The sequence below is a fragment of the Periplaneta americana genome, chromosome 5, assembly GCF_040183065.1.
Source record: "Periplaneta americana isolate PAMFEO1 chromosome 5, P.americana_PAMFEO1_priV1, whole genome shotgun sequence".
NCBI lineage: Eukaryota > Metazoa > Arthropoda > Insecta > Blattodea > Blattidae > Periplaneta > Periplaneta americana.
In genome coordinates this window covers 45,106,221-45,120,497 of record NC_091121.1, presented here as the reverse complement: position 1 = coordinate 45,120,497, position 14,277 = coordinate 45,106,221, and positions in this window count along the sequence as shown.

Genomic DNA, 14,277 nt, shown 5'->3' with positions numbered 1-14,277 from the left:
TCGTTCCATGTTACTGGCCACTCGTTGGAGGACTCTGTTGTCAATAGCTTGAATCTCCTGTGTGATGTTGTGCTTCAGATCGTCCAATGTCTGGGGACGTGTGGCGTAAACCCTGTCTTTTAAGTAACCTCATAGAAAGAAGTCCGGCGTTGTCAAATCCGGAGATCTCGGTGGCCACAGGTTCCTGGAAATTATTCGGTCGTCAAAGAAACTTGCAATTAGTTCCATGGATTCATTCGATGTATGGCATGTAGCGCCATCTTGCTGAAAATATCCTTGACTCAGCTCTACATCGTCCAGTTGCTCAACAAACTCCATGAAAATCAGTCGGTAGTCTGCAGTATTCACAGTCTGGTTAAAAAAAATTGGCCCCACTATTCTCTGTGCGGATATTGCGTACCAAACTCCGATTTTAACCGAGTGCATAGGTGCTTCATGGATGACATGTGGATTTTCGATGGCCCAATGGCGTGAGTTCTGTGAGTTCACATAAAGAGTCGTTGATTTAATGTGTACTGCATTTTCACGTTGACACAGAATGTCGAAAACAGCTGCCAACAATAGGAATAAAACATAAACATCTGCGCATCTAGTGTTGCCAACAATAGGAATAAAACATAAACATCTGCGCATCTAGTGACAAGGAATCGAAACTCCAGCACATTCTGCTTAATTTGGTGCTAAAATTGGGTCAGTGCTGCCAACAATAGGAATAAAACATAAACATCTGCGCATCTAGTGACAAGGAATCGAAACTCCAGAACATTCTGCTTAATTTGATGCTAAAATTGGGTCATTGAATGAATTTCCAACGGAATAATTAAAGAAAGAAATGTGTCAGTTCTATATAAATCAATCTGTATAACTAGGCCTACTACTAGAGTCGTGAAATGTTCGAACATGAGAGGAGATATCAAGATACTAGAAATTTCGCTCTATTCCACAGGCATCCAACAATACGTAGAAGTGAAGCTTTTAAATTAAAATAACCGAATTCGTTAAAAACCGGTAAGAGACCTTATGTTCTGTTCATGTTTGCTGGGTCTCTGTAGAACAGAAGTTTGCTTTGTGTTTGTTCTATCTTTCCCCTTCCAAGTTCAGCGTCTCTGTTAGTTCCTCCTCTCCTGCGTCTTTTTTGCTTTAGCTGCTAGGTATATCAGACGCATATCTCGCGAAGTTATGCATAGTAATGAGCATAGGTAATTTTTGTTATTAGCGTGACTGAACAATATTCACAAAAATATACGTAATGCATAATTCAAACAAAATGTCGTTGTTCCTGCAATAACTCCTATGTGACATATTTATCGATTTTCAGATTTTTGCTCCATTAAATAACTTAAATAGTGATACAGCAAATAATAAAATCTCCTGTATGTAATTATATTCCTTTGTTTCGAAAATGTAAGAATTTACAGTCTCCTATGTACGGCTGCCATAGGATGAATAAATGTGTTTTTCCTTCCTACTAAAACAATTTATATTTTGCACATAGGAGTAACTGCAGGAATAACGACGATATCTTTTTAAAAATGTATACGTTTATAGTATTCTATTTACTGTCTGGAATGTTCAAACATGAGAGAGGAAACGAAGACGTTACTAAACTTCGTTTATTCCATATGAAAAACTAATCTTATGCATATGTGCCAAACTTCTTAAGCAATTTAAAACATGAAGGGATGAGAGGGAGGACGGCAAATGTTTTCATAACGTGGTCTAACAAAGACGATAGATCTCCTTCTGCAAAGCAAACATCGGCGAATATCGAACTTCGTCACATTCGACAAAATGAACCAAATACAGTATCTGTCATTCAAGACAATGTATATCAGTATGAAAACGGAATAACAGGCTATATTTTATTTATTAACAGCTTGGATATTATAAGCTAAAATAATGTGTAACATGAAAATGAATATTTTATTTATGAAAGATTGGATATTATAAATTGTAATAATGTGTAGTATGAAATTTATTTTATTTTATGCTGAAGAGGAGAGTTCGAACGAACATGAAATATCTGCTTCCGAGAAGTAAGCTTCGGTTCTACAGAGACTCAGCGAACTTGAACCGAACATAGCGCCTATAATGCACGACGCTAACTACTACTACTACTACTACTACTACTACTACTGCTAGGCCTACTACTACTACTACTACTACTACTACTACTACTACTACTACTACTACCACTACTACTACTAAACACAATAATTGGCTACGAAGTGGAAGGTCTCGGAACTTGGTACAGACCATACCATTTCATTATAGTACCGAGTTCACGTAAGTGTGGAGCTTGTAAATTGAATTAATCTGTTTACTTTGTATTGTAAATGTTTGTATAATTTGGCTAATGAATTGTATATTCTTTAAATTGAATAGTAATCTGTATAGTTCTACTGATGAATTGTTTATGCTTGTAATTTGAAGTAATTTGCATGATATGTATTATCAATTTCTGTATATCTCAAATGATTGAATTGTTTTCTGCCTTTAAATTGAATTAACTTACTTCCTATGTATTATATTTTATAGCTCAGCTGATGAATAATCGTTTGAGTTTGAAAATTTAATAATCTGATTGGCTATGTACTGTATATTTTTAGTAGAACCATCAATGTAGCTCAGTCGGTAGACACGCTGGCCTGCTGATTCGGAACTCGCTCGGACATGGGTTGAATCCTCTGTTGTGATTGATTGGTTTCTTCCGAGGTTTTCCCCAGCCGTGAGACTGATGCCGGGTGGTTTATGGCGAGTCCTCGGCCTCACTTCACTTCACCTCCATTTGGCCTGATTACCTGGTTAAGTTTTTTCCGAGGTTTTCTCCAACCATAAGGCAAATGCCAGGTAGTCTATTTGCGAATCCTCGGGCTCACTACATCTCGCCAAAAAATTGTAAAACATTGAAATTGAAATTGTAATCTTGTAAAATTTTGACTTGTTCCGCATCCTAAAGATTCCTTGCTAATGTAAGATCTATGGAATATAATAAATGAAATGAAATGAGAAAAAATCCCATTCGCCTTTATGCGTGTAAAGAGAAACTTTTATTTTTAGTATTTGGATCTTATATTACGGAAACAATCTTTGGTCTATTGTCCTATTCTCCCAGGTAGGCGCATTTTCAACACACACCTACTGACTATGTTTTCGGGTTACGAACTGACAATCCTATTATTGTCCGAACCAACATAATTTGCATTTCGACAGCCGACGATCGGAGAATGCTATGTAATGCTAATGATAAGAGTTCTTGACGGAATGATGTATATGCCTAACATGGGGAAACGGGACAACCCCGAGAAGAATCCTAATTTCGACTTTTTCCGCGATAAGTGTCATAGACTTTTCAATGAAAAAAAAAAAAAAAACCCTGGCCGCGACTCGAACTGTCGCTACAACCGCTGCTACCATTACTACTACCACCATCACTACTACTATTATTACTACTACTCATCGTCATCATTTTATCGAGGCAGTGTTGAGTTTCTAGTAATGTTTATATTCGATTTATATTTAAAATACTGAATGCAAATAACATCCATATATCTTTAATTTAGCAAGCTATGATGTAAATTATACTGTAAAAGATACGCTAATTAAATTTCACAAAAGAATGTCTTTTCCATCGGTACTCTGTAAAGGAGAACAAGACAAAAGACGTCTACAGATAGCTAAGATGATTTTTTTTTAAGGAAAAAAAGGCAAAGTGGTCGGTAACTGTCTAAAAATAGAGAGAGTATAGAAGTCGAGAGAGATAGAGAGAGAAAGAGAGAGAGATAAAAGAAAAGAAATGACATTAGACCTCGAAAGTACAAAGTCTGCTGGAAATAATAAAAGACAGAAAAACGAATTGGAATCAACATACTAACAAGATGGAAGGCCTAGAATAGTAGAACTCTCTTACAACTGCAATCTGATAATCTTAAACAGAAGAATTTTGGTACGAGATAGCTGAGTTTTATAAAGCGTGAGACACCAAATTTATTCCATTCCACTATTCCAGTATTTATGGTGGTTACGCGTCCGCTCACTATCGTCTGATGAATGTTCATGTAAAGAAGAGGGAATGGGAGGATAAACAATTAAAAGGCACGCAATCGCGTGTCCTTGAAAGGGAATTTGGGGCTGTGAGGAAGAATCTGTGTGAGTTCTGGACTGGTTGGTACTTGAAGATTGTCGCAGAGCACGATCCGCAACACGAATTAACAGCAACAGGGCAGGAGAGACGTCGCTATCCTTGTTAGATTACTGATTCGAGCCATAGCACTAAAAAGTGCTATATAGGAAAGGTGACGATCGAATAAAATCGCCCAGAAATACCCAAAGCGGCACACGAAGACCAAGGCTCCGATTTTTTTAAGGTTCTGATTTGGAAAATGTCTGCTTGGAGAGTATGTAGGTCTGTGGCCTATTTCTTTTAGGGCTCATTCCTACAGTTCTCTTCGCGTCGTAGGAGAGCCACGAAAAATTCTATATATTCTATATTCTAATTATATTCTATTATTCATGTGCTAAAAAGGATAAATGTTCATCTCCCCTCTTTCTTAAAAAAGTCCCTTGTGCAGACACTTGTATTTCCCTATTTTGACTATGCTGACATTTTACTGACTGACCTCTCCAGCGACAACAAAACGAAACTTCAACGTGCTCATAATTTGTGTGTACGTTTTGTAAGCAATGTTCGTAAATATGATCATATTACCCCATCCCTTGAAGCAATAGGTTGGCTTAAACTAGATAAGAAAAGAAATTTACATTCACTTCTCTTTCTCTTCGAAATCTTGAACTCTTCTATTCCTTCATACCTGTCGTCTCGCTTCACTTACCTTTCTTCCCACCATAATCTGAACACACGCTCTCGTCATGAAACAATACTAACAATACCATCCCATCGCACCTTCTCATACTCATCCTCTTTCACAATAGCCCTACCAAGACTCTGGAATTCGCTACCTACTAGCATCAGGGACTGTCGAAATAAAATTGAATTCAAACGCAAACTTACTAGGCACTTGGTCAGTAATTGATTTCTTGTAAATAGTTTCCTTAATATATCATAAAATACTTCAATATCCAGTAATTTCATCACTACACAATTTTGGTATTCTAGGTTTAATTTGTAATTCAGTAAATATAAAATATTCTTTGTTTTTCTATGATAAATTATCTAGCTTTAATTAGTCAGGTAATCTTTTCGTACTTTGATTTTTATTGTAATTGTAATTGTATATTTAATACTAATTGTAATTTTATTTGTAATTGTAATTGTAAATTTAATACTAATTGTAATTTTATTCTTCATATTATAGTTGGAATATCCTGGTAAAGGGCAGAGAAGGCCTGACGGCCTTATCTCTACCAGGTTAAATAAATAAATACTAATACTAAAAATCACAGGCAGGATGAGGTGACCCAATTTAGGAAACTAGCCCATTGCCTATAAAGTCTCTTCTTCTTCCTTCTTCCATCATGCATTAGGCCTAGTGGCCTGTTACGTTTTCACGCCGTCGTTTCACCGGACGGTCCAAAGATCTTTTCCCTAATTCTTTAATTATTTGGCATATTATTCTTGTAGGTGGCGTTCTGAGTACATCTATGGTTGCGGTCACATTGAAGGCACGCTTGGGCAAGTAAAATGTAAGCGCCTGCGAGCGCAAGCGTGCTTGAAGAAACAAAATTAGAGAATGTCTGTTCGAAACTATTGGTGCGAATGTGTTCACACTGGAAGCAAGTTACAAGCGCAAGCTCGTGCACGCTTGTTCATCAGTCTCCGCTGATCAAATAAGTTTGTTTTTTCTAGTACGCTTGCCTGTGTGACGTGATACTTGTAGCAGTTTTTGTGAGTGATTTTTTCCACAATGGATGTTGAAATACTAATAGCATGTATTCAAGGAAGAAGGACAATCTGGGATGCATCTTGTAAGGACATTCTAAAATAATTAAAGAATAACTCTGGCTGTTTACGGGGTTAGATACAGCTTAAAGGAGTAACATTTTGGAAATATTCAACATTTTTTTCCTCCATTACTGTATCTTGTACAATAATGAAAATTAGTATGTGTAAAACACTGTCCTGCTATATGATAAACATATTTTTACGATTTAAAAAAATTATTTATATATATTTTTTTCAAAATTCAAAATTCACTGTGCAGTGATGAAGCGTTTCTCTCATAACTCAAAAAGTATCCAACATTCCGCGATGAAATTTTTGTGTGTGTATTTATGCATGTCATATCTATAATATGATGCAAAATCACTTCTCTACCTTTGATAGATTGATAAAAAATAAATTCATTTAAAAAAATGGTCAAATATCTAACACAAAATAAAAAAAAATATTGAGGGAATGTACTGTAGTTGAAAGAGCATGATATTGTAAACATGAGTTTCAGCAATAAAATAAAAGGGAGAGAACATAAAAAATTAACAAGTTTATGAGTTATGAGCGAAACGCTTCATCACTGCACAGTGAACTTTGAATTTTGAAAAAGAAAAAAATTTTTAAATCGTAAAAATATTTTTTTCATATAGCATAAGGATAGTGTTTTACACATACCAATTTTCATTATTGTACAAAATACATTAATGGAGGAAAAAAATGTTGAATATTTCCAAAAATTTTACTGCTGTAAGCTATACCCAACCCCTTAAGAAGATCGGGAAAAATTAGTTTATATTTTCCATCTTCCTCCCTGTCCTTAAAATATTCGTTCACCCACTCATCCCTTAATGCATTCTCATCTATCATTAAAAACTTCAACACTCCATTTTCTAACACTAAATGCTCTTCAACCGAGGAATCCATTTCGACAACTAGATTGGTAGTGGAAGCGGTACTTACATCCAATGTGACCACACTTCCAGAGCAAGCTTCTAGGCACGCTTGGCGCTTCCATTTTACTTGCCCAAGCGTGCCTGCAATGTGACCGCAGCCTATTTATTATTCCCCCTTTAGGGGAGGGCACGGACTGGGACTCCTCGCATACAGGCCGCTCGGATGGGCCTACTGTACTACCCGGGATGGAATGTTGTGCATGTCCTAAGGCCCTCCGCGCTACAGATCTCCCCGTGCGCCGCCACCGAATTGCCCTACAGCGTACATGACCCCTTCACCATTCCACGTAGCCCTCACCGCAGTCCCTCAACCTTGGTCCCAGGAGTTACCATGAGCCCAGTGGAGAGTCCACGGTACATAGCACTGCCACTAACAACAACTGACCACATATCCATGGGGTCCAAGTCCGGCTGTCCGTAGGGACTCTACATCGAAACCTGGAAAAGAAACGGAGATGATGATGAAAGAGGGGAAATGTAATTATGAAGTTGAAATGAATCCGAGGTCCAACGCCTAAAGTTACCCAGAAATTCTGCTTCAATTGGTTGAGGGAAAACCTTGGAAAAAAAACTCAACCAGATAACTTGTCCCAAACCAGGATTTGAGCCCGGTCAGACGTTACTTCACAGCGGTGGACATCTGAGTACATGGCTATAAAGTAATTCTAAAAAAAATATGAAATATGGGTTCTTCGACTCTCAGAGCATAATGTGGGAAAGAGTGGTTATTATAACCAAGCGGGGATGTAGGAGTGTGTTCCTGGGTGATTGTGAGAGAGTGGTTGAAGGTGGGACATGTTTGGCCATTCTCATTCTGAAAATACGCGATTCAATTGGTAATGGAAACATCAGTTGCACTGGAAGCTGCATTCAATCCGCTGTAATTACAAAAAGTATTAAGGAAAAATCATTGAAATATGTATATACTGATGGAATGTTAAAACTATACTTTTTTCACAGAGTGTCTATCAGTTTTGGATGAAAAGAATGCAAGAATACCTCTAGGTTGTAAAAGAAGCTCTTAAATTTTTGATAGCAGCTGCAAACTCATATTTATGAAAAATAAGTTTCTAGTAACTTATATGATTGCTATCGAAACAAAAGCGAGAAATCTTCTTGAAATGGAAAATGAAGTCAGTGAGTGTATAGCCTACCTATGAAATAAAGAGTTCATTAGAAGCCATCTTGTGAAAAACAGACACATGTTGTCGAATTCATTATTTTTTATAGCTACTGAAATATTTTACACCGCTCTTGACACCCCCTCCCCCCAGGGGGTCGCTACCCACACTTTTGGATACTACATAAGTTCAGAAGGAACTAAGAAGGCGAATTCAATGTGCAAGCTTACACCTCCGATCGAACAGCAAACACACGAATCTTCTCGACTTCACCTGCACTGCGAAATGACAAAGTTCCTTTCAATGTGCAGACTTACACCTTCCGCCATTTCTTCTTCTTCCTGTCCTTCGATCAGTTTGATCACACTTCCCTTGCCTCGCGTATGTCGTAGCTAAGAAGTTACGTCCATTTTCAGCTTTTCCCCTTCAAAATTTTATAGAGCTCCTTCAGTGGAGCAGTGTAATCCTGAGTGAGACAAGTGGCCAACAGGCTTGGAGCTCACATATTCAGTTTCTTTCAGTCCCGAACCCCTTGCGAGGACGCGTTTGCATACCTTTTAAATTTCTCCTCTTTCAATATTTCAAGAAGGCGAACGGACAAACAAAATCGTATTAGACAAGACCAGACCATAATGGACAATTACAGTAGGTATATAAAGGAACGAAAGGAAAAACGAAGAGTACTTCTTCCGTAGCAATAATGTAGGAACGTTTATTTTCATAAAACATTAAGATCAAGACTTTTGCAGAACAGTGCTACATAGCGGATTTAATGAATCCTAGACTGGAATAAAGTGAGTGCCTTGCACCATGTCATAATGTCGTGGGTCCTCCCTCGGGTTTCTTGCTTCATTGCAATTAATTGCGCAGTCAGCGGCCCCTCGGAGCAATTTATTAACTGGAGGGGACTCGTCCTCATGAGCCGCTTCCCGCTGCATCCCGCTCTGAGGGGAAGCCAACTTACTAATCATGAAAAAAATCCCTAATTTCAACGCAAATACACGTTGTGAGATTTACTTTATAGGCTATGTTTGGTGTGTCTGACTATCTCGGGATGCGGTATTCAACACGTAACTCCAACTGAATGGAGCTGGACATGTCAGTTCACTAAAACTCGATGGTTTCCATAATGCAGCGGTGACGAAAATGTAATCGTGCGCCGAGCCACTGTGTAACCTGCAACGTGCATAGCACCTATGGAGGGAGGCGGACACCCGAAGGGGAAGTGAAGCAACTGTCTGACTTATTAACGGATTTTCATTTTCCTTACGTCAAGCACTTAAATATAATTTTATACAGTTCAAGGCTACAAACTAATGTTTAGTACGTGTAACGAAGAAAGAAATGAACAATAAATGAACAATATCACAACCTAAAATTAACTGTCTTCAGACTGTCTCTGCGACATAGTTTCAAAATCAGGAATTATGTCACTTAACTGCCAGTCGTAGTTAATCACGAAGGTATTTGTCTGTCAGTCGTGATCTAAATTTGGTTTTTACTATTTTAATTGTTGAAAATAATTTTTTCACAAACGTAAGTTGTAGCGAACATGGCTTCAACAGAGCAAATGAAAGAACCAAGCTTCGGATATTTATTTTTTGGCAAAGTTCAACATTTGTCAAGTCCTTACAATTAGCTTTCATTTGACATCACATAGTAAATCAGTGAGTTCAAATTGAAGAGCTAACCGCATAATTCGTACATCTGTTGAAAAAGGGTCGACGTACAGAGATGATGATGATGATGATGATGATAACAACAACAATAACACTAAATCTTTCATCAGTAACATGTAGTATAATGCCGTTTTATGTTATACAACCGTTTTCCTCGTCATACATTTAATATTCTCATCATATTGACAGCAAAAAAATACGTCCTTCCATTCTACTTGGAACTTTCGTACATGGTTTCGAGAGAGACATATGCCACTCGCAGGTCAGAGACAAATACAAATGGAACGGAGTTTGACTCCAGTGAGCGAGAGAGTGGGGGTTGGCGGAGGTTAGAAGCAAGCGAAAAGCACAGCTATCACTGCGAGCCACAATGTCTCGCGAGTCTCGTTCTCGCCACGGCTGCGGCATAGTGACAATAAAGAAACGAATTGAAGAGTGTAGTGGATGGGGCTCTACCTTCGTGGCGTGTGACAGGGTTACTTTTATCTTTTTATCAAATGGTCTAAACTTTTTAATTACGATAATTTCAGTGACAATTCTCTTAATTGTCACGATTCAGTGCTTGAAACATATACCATTCGAAAATTAATGACAATACTTTAATTAATATCAAAAACTTATTTTGTGCGAGATCGTGCGTATTTGCTTGTTTTCCGCACAGAACCAATATGCAGTAAGTGTGAAATACCACATTCAGTATTCCCAACGTAATGCACATAACAATTTCCCTCTTCTTACCGCTTAAGCGCGACATTCATTTTACTGCTTTAGGCTTTTAACATATTATTTTTAGAGACGTTTAACATAGTAATAATTATAAATTGGAAACTTACCATTGCAATTTCACTTAAATTGCAATGTTAATTATTGTTTTTAAATATTTGCAAAAATTAAGTAAAGTCTACTACTCCACGAAACTTATTGCATTCCTGATACAAGTAACATTAAGAAAGCCGTGAAAAAATCAACAAGATTCCAGATGCCGATGTTATTACTGCAATATGTTATATAAATAATATTGTTAAAATATTAAAATGAAAAATAAATCATTACATAACCTTACCGTTTGTTTTAAGTTCGCATTTATAGACTGGGGGAAAAAAAAAGATAGACGTATATCACGGCCTGCTGGAGTATAGTAAACACAGAAAACATTTTATAGCAACAGTGTTGAAGAAAGATATTTTTGTTTTCCGAAGTTGCCGTCATTAAACAGAAACCAAGATGGAGATTTCATTGCAACTAATTAGAAATTCGTCTTTCAGGTATGTAATAAACGATCTTCGCACAAAATAATGTATGATACACGAGCGGTATGTTTGTTTTCATGTTCTCGGAAATTAAAAAAGCTCAACTACGTTTCGCTTTTTCAGTCTTTTCCTCGACCATGAAAACGTCAACATACCGCTCTTGTAACGTATATTACTATATTAACATTTTACATAATTACAGTTCTTTAATGAATGACTGTGAATGCCAGGGCGTTACAGTATTCACAATCGCCAAGAATCATCCGAACACAAAAGTCACACTGTGACAAAATCGCTATTATCTATCACAGTGATTTTTCCGGAGCTGTCACAGTTCAGAGCTTTGACGGAAAAATGCTGTCATACCCCACCTCTAGTTTGGAGGTGATAAAACTAAGAGTCTGACGTCACTGCCGGCACTGTAATCATTTTAAGCGAAAGTTGTGAAACATACAGTAATCAAAATACACATAATGGAAAACATGGGTGTGCTATATATATATTATGTATATGTAACCTTAAAATTTGCAATATTTATTGCATTGCACACTGGATTTACATATACTGGGGTAAACTTGGGATTTACAATGCGGTCGGGTGAGGGCTTTCAAGAGGGCCGTGAGAGGTTTGCTAGCATGTTTTCCAAACATTTGACCCTGATTGGTTTCTGCGGGTGTCCTATAGTCTATGCATTTTGTTACGCTACTGGGTTTATAATACTATACGTGTACCACTGATGTCTATCCAAAATTGTTTTCATTATACGCTACTCTAATATTAATGATATAAATGGTTACGACTAAAATAAAATTACACTACTTATTGAAGATTTAAACAAATATGATGTCTAGTTTGAGGTAAATCTGAAGGACTGGTAATGAGTGAAATTTTTATTATAGGCCTAACTAGCAACCTACTAGCAGGTAGCATAGCGGAGGAGGCCTTCCCTCAAACCGGGAAACATGTGCACATCTTTCGATAATAAGCACATCATCATCATCATCATCATCATCATCATCATCATCATCATCATCATCATCATCATCATCATCATCATCATCATCATCATCATCATCATCATCATCATCATCATCATCACCATCATCATCACCATATTATTATTATTATTATTATTATTATTATTATTTATTTATTTTCACATATTAAACTTAAATATGTTAAGACTCCAGTTAATTATTGCATCTTTTCCCCTGTTGGCCTATAGTTCGTACTACTTTTGGCTTGTATTTCCAAATATATTTTGTAAATCTGTTGTGGTCAATAATTCTTGCCAATTTTGTCTATAGCTTTCATAAAACCGTTTGTTTAGACTGTTAATTTTAAATTTATTTCTAATATCTTTATTCCTGATCTTATCTGATAGTCGAACTTTTGTTGTGTTCCTTAGAAACCTAATTTTTGCAGTCTTTGTTTATCCGATTCTTCCAAAAACTCGTTTACACGACCATTTAAACACATATTTACGGTCATCGTTTTGTAAAATTTAGTCTCTGTCTTTAGTAGTCTGTATAGCTCTAATGATGAATTGTATATGCTGTAAATTGAATAGTAGTCGTAGTATGTATAGCTCAATTGTTGAATTGTATATGCTGTAAATTGTATAGTAGTCTGTATAGCTCAGCTGATGAATTGTTTATGATTATAAATTGAATTAATCTACTTGATATGAATTGTACAAATTTGTATAGTTTAACGAAAGTATGCTTGTAAATTGAATTAATCTGTTTACTTTGTATTGTATATGTTTGCATAGTTTAGCTGATGAATTGTATATGCTTTAAATTGAATAGTAACCTGTATATTTCTATAGATGAATTGTTTATATTTGTAATTTGAAGTAATTTGCATGATAAGTATTATTAATTTCTGTATATCACAACTGATTGAATTGTTTATGCCTTAAATTGAATTAACTTGCTATGTATTATATTTTATAACTCAACTGATGAACAATCGTTTGTGTTGTAAATTTAATAATCTGATTGGCTATGCACTGTATATTTTTAGTAGCGCCATCGATGTAGCTCATTTGGCAGACTCGCTGGCTTGCTGATCCGGAGCTGCTCTCGGGCTTGAGTTGATCCTCCGTTTGGTCCCATTGGTTTCTTCCGAGGTTTTCCCCAGCCGTGGGACTGATGCCGGATGGTCTATGGCGAGTCCTCGGCGTCATTCATTTCACCCCTTTTGATCTGATTACCTGGTTGGGTTTTTTCCGAGGTTTTCCCCAACCATAAGGCAAATGCCAGGTAATCTTTTGGCGAATCCTCGGGCCTCATATCATCTCACTTCGTCTCGCCAAAATATTGTAAAAAATTGTAGAAAATGGCAAAATTGTAAAATTGTAAAAATTGTAAAATATTGTAAAAATTGTAATTGTAGTTGTAATCTTGTACAATTTTGACCTGTTCCACATCTTAAAGCTTCATTGCTAATGTAAGATCTATGGAATATAATGAATGAAATGAAATGAAACTGAAATACTTCTCTTATTTTTAAAACAATGGTGCATTAACATTTCCACAGATATTTAAATCTACTTACTTACTTACTTACTTACTGGCTTTTAAGGAACCCGGAGGTTCATTGCCGCCCTCACATAAGCCCGCTGTTGGTCCCTATCCTTAGCAAGATTAATCCAGTCTCTACCATCATATCCCACCTACCTCAAATCCATTTTAATATTATCTTCCCATTTACGTCTCGGCCTCCCCAAAGATCTTTTTCCCCTCCAGCCTCCCAACTAACACTCTTTATGCATTTCTGGATTAGCCCATACGTGCTACATGCCCTGCCCATCTCAAACGTCTGGATTTAATGTTCCTAATTATGTCAGGTGAAGAATATAATGCGTGCAGTTCTGTGTTGTATAACTTTCTCCATTCTCCTGTAACTTCATCCCTCTTAGCCCCAAATATTTTCCTAAGAACCTTATTCTCAAACACCCTTAATCTCTGTTCCTCTCTCAAAGTGAGAGTTCAAGTTTCACAACCATACAGAACAACCGGTAATATAACTGTTTTATAAATTCTAACTTTCAGATTTTTTGACAGAAAACTAGATGACAAAAGCTTCTCAACAGAATAATAATTTAAATCTACAGTGTCCCAAATTGATGTATACACATTTTGATACACTATTTCTCAGTAACGAGATGAGACAAATACGATTTTCGCGGTTTTATATTCCTTAAACCCGTATATGTTCAAAATGGCCCCCTTCCCCTACAGTGCACTCCCAACAACGACGTACGACAGAGCTACATACCAACTGGATTATTGCTAATGGAATATCATTACAGGTATGTTCAATCTGAACTCTCAGTTCCTCCAGTGTTTGTGGTTTTGTGGCGCACACTGTGTCCTT